At 38.4% G+C, this 13,432-nt stretch overlaps 1 protein-coding gene across 7 annotated transcripts in view; it reads left to right on the forward strand.

Annotated features, from left to right (window-relative positions):
• The window catches only part of LOC131432391 (mucin-5AC-like), a 205,720-nt gene that overhangs the window by 178,480 nt on the left and 13,808 nt on the right, over nt 1-13,432 (forward strand). The window lies entirely within an intron of this gene.

Genomic DNA, 13,432 nt, shown 5'->3' on the forward strand with positions numbered 1-13,432 from the left:
TGACCGACACCAGAACAAATGAAGAGAGACGAAGCATTTTCGTTTCTCATCGAAAAAATGAGAGAGCATTATTGCCAACGTCACTCTTTCCTCTGTGACAAGACGGAACCAAACTAACATCTTCAGGTAGCAACAGCAGAATTTCAATTCTCATTCTTTCATCGATGTATTGAAAATATGTGACGCTTGGCTATAAAAAGCGACTAAAATATGGCAAATCGAAGTAATTACATCTCAGAGCTTCTTTGGAAATCAAAACTACTACAAATTCTAGCACCAACAGTTAAAACTTATTGTGAAACCTTTTTCTGTCGTTTTCAATTCTCACAGCTTTGGTTGAATATCGACACTGCATACTATGGGATTTTTACTGAAAACTGCAAATGACTGAAAGGGCAAATGAAAGAAAAAACACAATTTTAAAACAACTGTCCCGCTTATGTCATTGACTGGACATGGATTTCGTTCTCAGCGTTTGCAAGCGAAGCTGAGAGTGACAGTAATTTCTTGTCATTTTCGTCTATTTTTCAGTCAATGAAAATGACTTTTTTTAGCTCTGCTCATTTGTCTCGAAATTGTATCAAAGTTGTTTCAAAACTACCGCATAATAATATTACTTGGGCTATTTGGAAATAAAACTGGTTAGAAATTAGTGAAGAGATAATTATGAAGAACTCCTACTTTCTGATTATTTTTTCTAGTCATTCCACAAGAGATGCTAAGCATTTCGATATCTTATCGAGCTAGCGACTACTAATCCCTTATCCTTCACGACGTTCGAAACAATTTGGCGACAATTTGAATTATTTATTGTGACATGTTCTGGGTGGCAAGTGACTGGAAAAATCAGGAAAAAGGGAAAAAGTCAGGAATTTGGTTTTACCGGGAAAAGCCCGGGAAATTTCAATGCAAAACCGGGAAAAATATTACTAGTTCAAATATTAGTAACAATTTTGAGATCGGTATTCTAGACGATTGGTTCTAAGGTGGTAGAATACAGAACTAATTGAATCAATCATTGCTTCATTCGAAATCCTGAATATTATTGGTAGATAATCTGAATCAAAGTCTGTATGAGTAATCCGTTCACTACGAAGGATTTCTCATAGAATATAAACTAGTTGGGCTAGTTGGAAATAAAAATGGTTAGAAAATTTTCGAAGAGTTTTCATTATTAAGAACTCCTACTTTCTGATTATTTTTCTGGTCATTCCACGATAGATAGTAACCATTCGAACCCGATTAGGAAAAAAAAGATATCTTATCGAGCAAGCGACTACCAATCCCATATTCTTCACGACGTTTGTGACGGATGCTATGTCCTGCGGTTCGAAACAATTTTGTGACATGTTCGGGGTGACAAGTGACTGAGAAAAAGTCAGGAATTTAGTTTCACCGGGAAAAAATCTGGGGAATCATTATGCAAAACCGGGAAAAATATTACTAGTTAAAATATGAGTAACAATTTTGAGATCTGTATTCTAGAGGATTAGCTCTAAGGTTGTAGAATACATAACTAATTGAGCTACTCATTGCTTAATTCGAAATCCTGAATATTATTGGTAGATGATCTGAATCAAAGTCTGTTTGAGTAATCCGTTCACTACGAAGGATTTCTCATAGAATATAAACTAGTTGGGCTATTTGGAAATAAAAATGATTAGAAATTTTTCGAAGAGTTCATTATGGCCTCCTTTCTGATTATTTTTCTGGTCATTCCACGATGCTAAGCATTCTGAACCATAGTAAGAAAAAAAATGATATCATATGCGTTTTTGAAAATTTAATTTGATTTATTTGCTCATCAGCGCGAGCAAGCGACTACCGCTCTCTTATCCCTCACGACGTTTGTGACGGTTTGCTATGTCCTGCGGTTTACAAACTGACGTTAATTTAGGGGTTAGCCTATGTTTGTGCTTAAGGCACATAACCGTTTTTACTGTTCTTTATGTATCGTCTTAGACTCGTCAGTGCAGAGTAGTTCAAATTGAACTGCTTATTGCAAACTTGCAACCTAAGCACAAACATAGGCTAACACCTAAATGACCATATCTGAATCGGCCAGTATTAGCCGAAAATAAGCATTAACTTTACGTCTGCTGAGCGGTTCAAGTTGAGCTGTTTAAGTTTGCTATAAGCAGTTCAATTCGAACTGCTCTGCACTGACAAGTCTAAGACGTAACGTAAAGAACAGTAACTGACGTTATTTATTAGGACCTTTCCACTGCCTTTGACAAAAATAACCACGTAATTACTAATGGTTATGTGCCCTAGCACAAAATTTGGCTAACCCCTAAATGACCAAACCTGCATCGGCCAGAAATAGTCGAAAACACGTTTTCGTTCGGCACGTCAGAAAAGACATTGCACTCCATTGCAAAACAAAAAGTGTTCTGTAAATAGCAGAAACTTTAGTTTAGCACTAAGCAGTTCAATTTGAACTGCTCTGCACTGATGAGTCAAAGACGAAACTAAAAATAATACAAAATTTGGCTAACCCCTAAATGATTCTTCTTTTGTTTTATTCATACCTCAATAATCGTCGATTAGCAACCAAGATAAATGACTATATTCAAAGAGTTTATTGCTCCATCTGGGATTCCACAGGGCAAGGTCTTGGACCTCGGATCTTCCTCCTGTACTTCAACGATGTGAATCTTTTTGCCTGGTTATGCTTTTTAACCGAGGCCCGGAGGGTCGAGTGTCATATACCATTCGACTCAGTTCGTCGAGTACGCAAAATGTCTGTATGTGTGTATGTGTGTGTATGTATGTATGTAACATTTTTTTGCACTCACTTTTCTCGGAGATGGTTAAACCGATTTTCATGTACTTAGATTTGAATGAAAGGTCTTGTAACTCCACACAAAATTCCTGAATTTTATTCGAATCCGACTTCCGGTTCCGGAATTACAGGGTGATATGCGCAAAAAAATGAAAATAAGTGCACTTACTGTTCTCAGAGACGGCTAAACCGATTCTCACAAACTTAGATTCAAATGAAAGGTGTAAATGTCCGACAGAGAGTTCCCGAATTTTATTTTGATTCGACTTCCGGTTCCGGAGTTACAGGGTGATTAGTGAAAAAATTCTTATTTCAAATTACTTCCTCACTTTACTCATAGATGGCGTGACCGATTTCAACAAACATAGATGAAAGGTCTTATTGTTCCATATAAAATTTCCAAATTTCATCCGAATCCGACTTCCGGTTCCGGAATTGTATGGTGAAGTGTATTAAAAATTGGATACCGTTACTTGAAGCGGCGAAACAAAACACGTAAAAAAATTCTTAACTTGCCTCGAAACTACTCCAATCGCCAGCAATTGTCAAAAGACAACCAAACAACTCGACTCCGGCTATGCTGGTTCTCATTTTCTGATTACGGAAGCACCGGAAACAAAAAGTAAAATAATTTTTAAACTTGCCTCAAAACTTTTCCAATCGGTAGTCATTGTCAGTAGACGGGCAAACATAAATTTGGCTTTCCTTGTTCTTCGTTTTTTTTATGAACGACCGAAGATTGTAGACTCCAAAATAGATCCCAGTCGCTTTTCTCGAACCAACTTCGCTTATACCGGTTCCCAGATTTATTAGATTATTTTTCGTGAAGTTTTTCTGATAAATTCGGAAATTTCTATTCAGATTTCAGAAAAGGGCGCCATGGAAAATAGTTATGTGATTTTTCATTTTATTCACGATTCGCCTTTGCATTAGCAGTTCAAATTGAAAGACCATTGCCACCTAACAATTCAACTTAAGCCGCTCTTCAAACGCAGAGCTCTTTCTTTATAAGTAACACATTTGTACCTCGGAAACACTTCAAATCAATGACACCTACCATGGCGTATTGTTTTTTTTTTATTCAAAGGTGTTTTTTTTTGCGTTTATAAGAATACGAAAGAAATTCTAAGATTCACTTTATTTAGAACAAGGGTGTTAGCCATGGCAATGATACAAGTAAAAGTTTCTTCTCGTTTTAGAGGTATTAATAGCGGCTCCCGGTTGGCATAAAGTTATTTGAAATAAAGCCATTCGGTATAAGCACAACGGGAAATTTCGCCGAATGTCGTTTCACCTAAAACGACCCTTTCGATGAAATGACCAATTTAGCGAAATGCTTATTTTGTGAACTGTCCCCGATCATGACGGCAAAATATATGAACGAATGAAGGCGTTCATTTTCTATTGCATCGATTATTGCAATTTACAACAACTAACCAAAATTCCCTTGAACTTCGGATACTGCTTTATCAGTGCAATAACTTGAGCACGTGAAACCAAAAAAAAATCCTATGCAGCACAAATAACACCTACTCAAATCGCAACTCGAAATGTATCGATCCCATTGACCTTTCTGTATTGAATTGCGCAGCTCGATATGCCCGTACCGTCGTCGTTGTGCTTGCGTAACTAAACCGGACGCTGCGGGAAATCGCATACAGGCCTGGATGCCGGAGACATTTGACACCGCGGGAGTGCCACCTAGTTGTGCCTAGCCTGCTGCTCGGGGGCCATTCCTTGCGTCGATTACGAACGTGGTTGTTGTTTGACATTCAATACAACCGAAGTAGAACACGGCACTGCTGAGATATGCAGTTTTTTTTTTCCTTTTATTTTGTCTCTCTTGCGCCACGCCATTTGTCGTTCACTTACTTAAAAATACTGTAAAAATCGACCGAACAATGTAACCTTCGGAGAAGCTCAAAACAAGTACACAAATAGTTACCTCACGTAGCCGTTTCCTTGCTTCCTTCCTTTCCGAGGTGTTGTTGATCCTCGCCGTCGCAGGAAAACTTATGTCATGTCAGTAAACATCAGCAGAACGCCCCGGCCTACTACTATCATTGTGCATACTATGACGTTTTGGTTTCTGTATTTGTCCATTCACGGTGCACTATCGCGTGCACGTGGTTGACTGATGAGCGGGATTTTATTAGAATTAATTTCAAACAGACGTCTATGAAACGGATCCTTACTGATTTCAGTCAATTAATCAAAATTAAGCTGTTTATGATTGACGGCATCAGTGAATGAACTAGACTACTTGGATTCGCAAGCTTATCAAGCTTATTTAACAGAAAATTTGAAATCATAACATGATGGTGTATCAATTTTGTACAGCCAGCTAAAATAATGTAGGTCAGGATTTGCCCAGCATCCGCTTCCTCTTGAAACCTGGCAGTTTTCAAGTGAAATTGTTTCTAAACTTTTCGTAAACAACGAACCCATTGAGTAGAGAGTCCGAACGGGGAGGAAGAACCTGCTTCCATCATCCTCCCACTTCTGGGCCCGCCGTGATTTGCGTCGCTTGTTTGTTTAATTGAGAAATAGCAGTGCGAACATTTCTAGCAGCGTCACCAGCAAAGCGCACAGAATGCCTTCACACAAAGCAGTGACGCACCATGCGCACCTCGCTACTGAGTGGCAGTAAGTACATAAAGGCAACGTCCCGGTGCACGTTTTTTCGGAGCACGTGGCCACAACAAACCTGTGTACCCACGTTATATTACACCACACGCTCTCTATATGTACGGTAACCGTTCCTGTCGCGGTACCCTTCACGATTCGTTCAATCCGACTAGAGGCGGCGGCGGCGGCGGCGGCGACGACGACGACGGCGGCTTCACCTGTTTGTGGCGGTCTGCGCAATAGCCGTGCATGCATCGTATGTGTGAGTGAGTGAGTGAGTGCGTTTGTGTTTACTGAGTGTTTTCAATAGGATTTTCCTAGTCAAAATTTTGCAATTTTCTTAGTAAAATCCAGTGCCGTCCAAGAATGCAAACTACAATGCGAAGAATCTAGTCACATTGCCCTTTTCTGAAAAAAAGGATCAAGAATCTCATCCTAAATTTTTTTGGTTGCCAAAGGGTTGGGTCTAGTGGGATCTAAAAAAAACATTTTGTTGCCGAATGTGACAGCGAGAAGCTTTATTAGGATACGCGAGGGTCAAAGTAGGCATTGAAAACAAGTTGAAGTATTTATTTTTCGGTGCTGAAAATTAGAAACGTTTATGAACAAGGGGCAAATCACTCTAAACTTTGTCTGAACTCAAACAAGTTTTACCGGGAGTAAAAAAGTTTAGCAGGGATCTCGCTGGATTAGAATGGGATTAGAGAAGTTTAGTCCAGATCTGGAAAAGCATTATTTTGACATAAGAAGCTGTAAACGTGGGAGCAGAGATGCCAGATATTTTCATAGAAATTCTGTATTGCTTCGTATAAAAAATCTGTATTTATCTGTATTCACTAATGAAAGGAAATTTCGGAAATAAAATGATGTTTAAAGATGTTGTTCCATTAGATTATTGTTATAGAATGGCAGATGCAAAGAGCATTCCTTTATATCGTAAGTCATTGCCGCACTGACAGGAACATTCAACGACGAAATTTAATTGTTTTTGTTACTAACCGCAATTGAATTGTAAATCCATATAGTTTTTTCGTTTGAAAATGATGACTTGAAATTCAAACATGGAATTCAATCGCCCAATACGCAACGTCAAGTCAGGTCATACAACTTTTCAGTCTGACAATAAAGTTTCATAACGCCATGACTTCCTTGAACATCAGATCATATGGGTAATCAAACACGCTCAGATGGAAAAGTTTCATTATTTCTTTCTTACTTTTTGTGGTATCTGTATAAATTTGTATTTAATTTGTAAAAACTGTATAAAATCTGTACTCTGTATTAAATCTGTATGCGTATGTAAAAATCTGTATAACACAGATAAATCTGTATAAATGGCATCTCTGCGTGGGGGCTCGAATGACAGACACACTTCAAACAAGATTAGGCAAAACTAGGTTGGATTAGTTTTAAATTACCCAAACTTATCTAGACTAGTTGGGATTAAATGAGATTAGAGAAGATTATTTTGGAATGACATGAGTTTATTAGTATGAGATTGTCTAGAGTTTAGAGTGATTTGCCCCTTGTTTATGAATGTGTCAAATATATCGGAATTTTAGTAATGCCACCAGACGTTTCCGAATATGACGAAGCAAAAGTCACAATAAAATTCATCAATTGAGCTCTACCATTGTAAGAATGATCTTGGCGAATTGCACTCTAATTTCATGAAATTTTCAGTTGGTTGACTGATATGGCTTGCTATTTATATTTTGGAATTGATATTCTTACACCGATTGAACATCTCCACCTCAGGACATTCACTATTGCCAGCCGCCTTCATCTTCATCATCGAAATCTTGATACTTTACCTACTTTACGGAAGACCGGAAACTTCTCAGACCCCTCCGTAGGTGTCACAGTGCTAGCTATTTAAATGGGTGTGTGGTCTAAGGAGTGTATCGATAAGTAGTTAGCAACATTCAAACAGTTATTACTCTGAAATGGTTTAATTTTTTGTAGCGTGTTTTGCGGTGACATGTTTGTTTACATGTCAATAACAGCTGCGCAATCGATTGGTTTCAGTACGGTTTATCGTTTCAATGATGAGTAGAATTGATCCGGAAACGCGAAAGAAAATTCTGCACACTTGGTGCTCAGAAAGTGGTGTCACGTACAACGAAATTGCAAAACGGGTGAAAGTGCACCACACCAGTGTCAAAAATACTATCGAGAAGTTCGGTAAGACTCTTTCCATGAAGGATTTGCCCCGATCCGATAGGAAAACGGGTCCCAGCCAGCCCGGCGTGGACTTAAAAGTGTTTGAGTACATCAGGAAAAACCCATCGGCGTCGACGTGGGATTTGGCCAAGCAGTGTAACACCAGCATCGGAATGATTCAACGGATCAAAGTTCGGAACTCCCTGAAAACGTACAAAAAAAAACAGAAGGTGCCGAAAAAGTCTCTGGTACAGCAAGTTCAGGCCAAAACAAGAGCGCGAAAACTGTATAACCGGATTCTTCAGAATAAAGACGGATGCATCCTGATCGACGACGAAACCTACGCCAAGGAAGACTCTCGAGCGCTGCCCGGACCGCAATATTATACGAAATCGGTGTACCAGGACCTGGACGACGCTGACACCACGGTGGCGATGGAAAAATTTGGGCAGAAGGTGTTGGTCTGGCAAGCAACTTGTACCTGTGGTTTGCGGTCGTCAATTTTCTTCACGAAGGGCACAATTAACGAAAAGGTGAACGAGGAAGAATGTTTGAAGAAGAGAATGCCGCCACTGTACAGAAAGTATAAGGCTCCTCCTCTCTTCTGGCCGGATTTGGCTTCAGCCCACTACGCCAACTCCGTTCTACAGTGGTTGTCAAAAAATAATGTACAATTCGTGGAGCAGGACATCAACCCACCGAACTGCCCGGATCTTCAGCCAATTGAAAGGTATTGGGCAATTGTCAAGCGGCACTTTCGGAAGGAAGGTACAGTGTCCCAAAACATGCAGGAGCTCAAAAAAAAAACTGGACAGCTGCCACCAGGAAAGTCACAAAAGTAACTGTGCAGAATTTAATGAAGAATGTCAAGTCCAAAGTGCGAACGTTTCACAGAAACTAAGATTTTCTTCAATATAATCAGTGAAATGCATAAAAATGTAACTTTTCTACAATACATCGAAAACTGATGTCAAAATATGTTTTTTTTTGCTTTTTTATTCAGTAATCAATGTTGCTAACTACTTTTCGATACACTCCTTAGAACTCGCCAAAATTAAGCAAACAATAACAAATATGAATAGATTAATATTTGTTTTTCATTACAATAATCATCACAAATAAATTAAAAAAAAATTCCGACACCCTCCAATTTGATGGTCCTTTATTTGAAACCGATTAGGGATGATGGCTTTCAGCAGGAATGAAGACAATTTAGAAACAGGCACTATTATTATCAGCACGCGGTGGAACGTTTAAAAGGGAAGTCGTCAACAAGCGGAACAGAATCTCCATAATCGAAAAATACGGTATAAAAAACGACTCATATAAACATGTTTACGTTTCGTCTTTGGCTCATCAGTGCATAGCAGTCCAAATTGAACTGCTTAATGCAAAACTCAGCAGTTCAAGTTTTGCATTAGGCAGTTCAATTTGAACTGCTACGCACTGATGAGTCAAAGACGAAACGTAAACATGCTGAAAGACTTGAGCGACCTGAGAAGTTTAAAGACGGGGTTAAAAAAACGATATAATGAAATTTCCAAAATCGAAAGAAATTTTTTTTTTATGTCAAAAGTCTTAGAATTGCATGGAACGTCGAGATTTAGTGTCATCTGGAAAAAAAATGTTTTGAAAATATGGACTTTCTGGAACTGATTTAAGAAACTTTAAGATTTTCAAAATAGAAAAAAAAATTTGGTACCGAATATCTTCTGCCAAATGTCTTAGAGTTATATGAAACGTCAAGATTTTGTGTTGTCTGGAGAACTTTTTTTTAAATCTCGACTCTGGGACTTTGAAAAATTTTGAGATTTCCGAAACCGATTTTTTTTTTTTGGCTGTCGAATGACTTAGAATTGCACGAAATATTTTTGAGATAACATCGGATCTCCATGTTTCATGTAATTCTAAGACATTTGGCCTCAAAAAAACCTTTCAGTTTAGGAAATCTTAAAATTTAAAAAAAAATTGATTTCGAAAATCTCATAAATCCCAGAGTCAGATTTTTTTCAAGAAATAAAAAATCGAGAGACACTATTGACGTTTCATGTAGCTAGTTTGAAAGTCCTTGGGTGTAGATTCCGTTTTATTTAGTGCCTCACAGGGCTTAATATAATGTACAGCTTTTTGACAATATTAACAAATGACCAACTGATTTTTGTAGGTAACCAATGATTCAACTGGGTAATCAGTTTGTTGACTTAAAATCACATAAAAAGGTATAGGCTTCCTTAAGCGCATAGGTTGCAAACGTACTACATGGAATGAGAAGTCCCGGGCCTAAAAAAGAAAAAGTCGATTTTTACCGTGAAAACTATTCTTGTATTCTTTAGTATAATCTCCATCTAGACCGATACACTTGACCCATCCTTCAACGTGCCCTTTGAAAACAAAAATCGAAAAAAGGGCTCCGTTTCTGCAATGACCTCAGCATTCGACGAAAATTTCTTTCCCAGGAGAAAATGAAAATGCAAAATAAAGACTGTCCTAGAAAGTATGGACGAAACCAACCAAAAGCTGCCTTTTCTCAATGGTTCAGAATCTGTCACTTTCTATGGCTGCGTCCTGTTGTTTACACTCTTCTCTAACCACTTGTGCAGTTGTTTATTCGTTTTCATTGGTTTGTTTCGAAATGCGTGGACTTTCAGCAGAACAACGTCGAAAAATTGTGTACAAATGGTGCACAGAACGCGGACTGTCACTGAGAAAGATAGCAAAAATGGAAGGAGTAAGTGAAAAAGCCGTGCGAAATTTCAATCAGGAAGTTCGGTGAGGATAAACCGAAAACGGGTCGAAAAAAAGGTCCTGCTAACCCTCAGTTGAATAAACGTATTCCGAAAGCGTTCGAGCAAAAGAAGGAGGTTTCAGTTCGGGATGTGGCCAAAAAAGTGGGCACTTCGAAGTCAAATGTTTTTCGTGCTAAAGAACGTTTGAAACTTTGAACCTATAAGAAGCAGAAACAACCAAAACGTAGTCCGAAACAAGAAGCATAGATCAGGCCAAGGATTCGAAAGCTGTACAATACGATTCTTGCTGGAAATTTGAACTGCATAATCATGGACGACGAAACCTACGTGAAAATCGTTTACAAATCATTGCCGGGACCACAATATTATACGGTGCGAGAAGGGCAAGTCTTAAACCAGTCCGAGACACCGATTGAAGTTGAAAAATTTTGTAAGAAAGCTATGGTCTGGCAAGCAATTTGTAGCTGCGGTATGATTTCAAAACCCTTCATCACCACTGCTTCAATGAACAGCGAAATATACATCAAGGAATGTTTACAAAAACGACTTCTACCCATGATTCGAAGCCACAAGGATCCTGTTGTCTTCTGGCAAGATCTTGCTTCTTGCCACTACTCGAAATAAACGGTAGAATTGTATACTACCAAAAATGTCACTTTCGTCCCAAAAGACACAAATCCACCAAATTGTCCACAACTTCGACCAATTGAGGAATTTTGGGCATTAACGAAGGCACATCTTAGGAAACATGTCTCGGCAGCCGAAACCATTCAACAGTTCGAAAAAGGTTGGAAAATAGTGTCAAAACTTGTCGTCAAGGAACGTTCGCAAGAAGGTGCGCCAGCTAGTCTACAATGGCTAAGTAGCAAATGTTGAGAACAATATTCTGTTGTTGTAGTCTAATATTGTCAGTATATCGAATAAAATTTTTTATATATGTAACACTTGTAAATTATTTACAGTGAAATCAAAGTGCGTCCATACTTTCTGGGACAGTCTTTAGTCGCTTGGGGCCAGGTCTGGAGAATACGAGGGATGGTGGACCAATCCGTACACCGTTGCTTTTATGCATGAATGCGCTTTTGCGTCTTTTTTCAGTACACCATTCAGAATATCGGAGAAATATCATCCACCATTTCGCTTTTTCGATAGAGCGAATTTCGCCTTGTAATTGTTTGTTAACAAGTTTATTAATAAATCATTTGATGAATTACTTTCTTATGAGTTGTTTTATGTGTGATTTTGCATCTCCTGAATATGTATTAAATCATTTTCGCTGTGTAGATTTAATGAACATCAAAAAGCTAAACTCGTGACGAATGTTTGTCGTTGTCGTGTTCGGATAACGGTTTTGCTGAAATGAAATATCAATTTTACTATTCAACCTAGCCGGTTAGACGGAACAAGACGTAACAAAAGTGATTCTTCGCAATTGCTCGCCAAGTGGTCACACTGATGGGTAAAACTTTCAGAACGGATCCGCCATCCACATCGAGTTGATCTCAATGACCATTCGAATGAATGTCAACTATTTTTATTTAACTATCCGATCCATTTTTGGCAAACAAATCGATCCCCAAGAAGTTATTACGATATTTTCTCCAATTTAAATGCATAAGTGCTTGTACAAAGCAATTCCAAAAATGGGTTCGTTTGCTCTCAATCAATCAGACTGAATATCAATATTCGAAAGTGTGAAGGAGGGGTGTCTGTCCGGTTATGTCTCTTCTATTACCCGGTCACCTTTAATTACAACGCTATAATGCATTTGTTAAACTATTGTATCTTTTTTGGAGGAAAAATATTTTTTTCAATTATTCTTTGCCGAGCAATACACTGAAATATTTATTTTTTTTCGTTTCAATTTTAGAGGATTTCACCTTAAATTTTTTTCCCTTTTCGAACCAGAAAAACTTAATACTCGGTCCAGGTAGATCGCTCTGCCAATCGAACTACTCCGGATGGGATGAAACACGAGCAATCCGATCGGAGAACATTTGAAACACGTTCAAGCTTTTCTCAGTCGGTGTGGTTCCAATTTCTGTCTTTGCTCCGTAATCTTATTCCGTATGCAAACCGGTGGCTATCACCATTTGCAATCCCATTTGCCTTCTATTACCCGCTGGGTAATGATTTGTGAGAAATTTCCTGCGTTCCCTTCGTCACTTGGGGATACCATTGAAAAAGTACTCTGTTTTTTTTTTTATTTCTATTGAAGATCGAATAATGTGTTTTCGATGTAGAATTGAAATTACAAGAAATAGAAATGGAAAAAATCTTACTTTATCTTATCTATCAGTCATAGTCCTTAGGGGTCCTAAAGTAAGAAACATTCCGCTGAATTATTGCCATTATGAAACTCATGCGATTAGCTCTTCGTCACTACTCAGTAGAGGACAGACTAGTCCAATATAGGTAGATCGTTCTGCCAATTCAACTACTCTGGATGTGATGAAACACAACTCAGAAGACATGTCAAACATGTTCGGAATATGCACGGTGGAATATGCAGTATGGTTCAAATTTCAGCCTTTGCTCAGTGATCTTATACCACTCGCAAACACTAATAAAGCCTTCTATATCTGGGACATAGTTTACTTTCTATCATCCACTGGGTAAAGATACGAAAGATTTTATTGTGTGCCTTTTGCCACTTTCAAGAGTTGGGAACGACAGAAAATCTATTTACTATGGCACTTGTACTGGTTTGTGCTTAATGCTCTTGACTATTTTGTTATTTTGTACGTTTCGTCTTCGACTCATCGGTGCATTAGCAGTTAATGTTCAATTGCTAATGCCAAAAAACGGTTCAGCATAAACCATCAAGCAAGCGTTAACTTAATGTTGTTTACTATAATTCACCAGAAACTTGTTAAAAATTTAAATGTTAAAAAGAAGCATTTAAAAGAGTGGCGAAATGGTAGCGCGTATGCACGGAATGCATAAGAACGCAGGTTCGAGTCCTGTCTCGATGTCCAGCCAGCGACTGGCACCATTAAGAAGGTGACAAGCGATTATAAATACACTCTCCTACTCAATGCTTGATCGGAGAAATAGGTATAAAGCGAGAGGACTAGTGTTTGATGGACAGAGAAGATGTTTGGATGTA

Source organism: Malaya genurostris, chromosome 2, assembly GCF_030247185.1.
Source record: "Malaya genurostris strain Urasoe2022 chromosome 2, Malgen_1.1, whole genome shotgun sequence".
NCBI classification, from domain to species: domain Eukaryota; kingdom Metazoa; phylum Arthropoda; class Insecta; order Diptera; family Culicidae; genus Malaya; species Malaya genurostris.